Source organism: Octopus bimaculoides, chromosome 9 (assembly GCF_001194135.2).
Source record: "Octopus bimaculoides isolate UCB-OBI-ISO-001 chromosome 9, ASM119413v2, whole genome shotgun sequence".
Lineage (NCBI taxonomy): Eukaryota > Metazoa > Mollusca > Cephalopoda > Octopoda > Octopodidae > Octopus > Octopus bimaculoides.
The window spans coordinates 85,378,046-85,378,670 of NC_068989.1; the positions used below are offsets into that span (position 1 = coordinate 85,378,046).

The 625-nt window shown below is 37.4% G+C and overlaps 1 protein-coding gene across 1 annotated transcript in view; it reads right to left on the minus strand.

The window, feature by feature from the left end:
- The window catches only part of LOC106869544 (leucine-rich repeat flightless-interacting protein 2), a 199,009-nt gene that overhangs the window by 5,739 nt on the left and 192,645 nt on the right, over positions 1 to 625 (minus strand). The gene's annotated exons all lie outside the window — the stretch shown is intronic.

A 625-nucleotide genomic window follows, 5' to 3' on the forward strand; every position in this document is an offset into this window, starting at 1 on the left:
TATTGACTTAAAATTTGATGACTTTCCTTTAATTCCAAACATCATTATTGTGATTAATTTCTTTATCTTCTATTTTTTACAACCATTAAGACTGTAGTCAGGTTGTGGCACCGCCTTCAAGAATCTTTTATTTTTGCAGATGAATCAGCCCCCCCCCCCAGCACTTTTATTAAACCTGGTACTTACTCTATCCATCCCTTTTGCTGAACTGCTAAGTTACATGGACATAAACACACTGACACACACACACACATGGTGGGCTTGTTTCAGTTTCTGTCTACCACTCACAAGGCTTTGGTTGGCTCAAGACTATAGTAGAAGACAACTGCCCAAGGTGCCATGCAGTGGGACTGAACCTGGAGCCATGTGGTTGGGAAGAAAGCTTCTTACCACGTAGCCACTCTCCTTCAAATCACATCCTACCATCTTTAAAAAGAAAAAAGAGGGACATCAGATAATAAAGTTTGAGATGACATATCTAGAAAAGAGAAAAAATACTGGATAGTCATGTCCAGTGGCTCTGATCAGGGCCAACCTGGGTTTAAATAACAATTTGCTAACACTGAAAAACACATAATTTGATTAGTGTATATATATATATATATATATATATATATATACATGG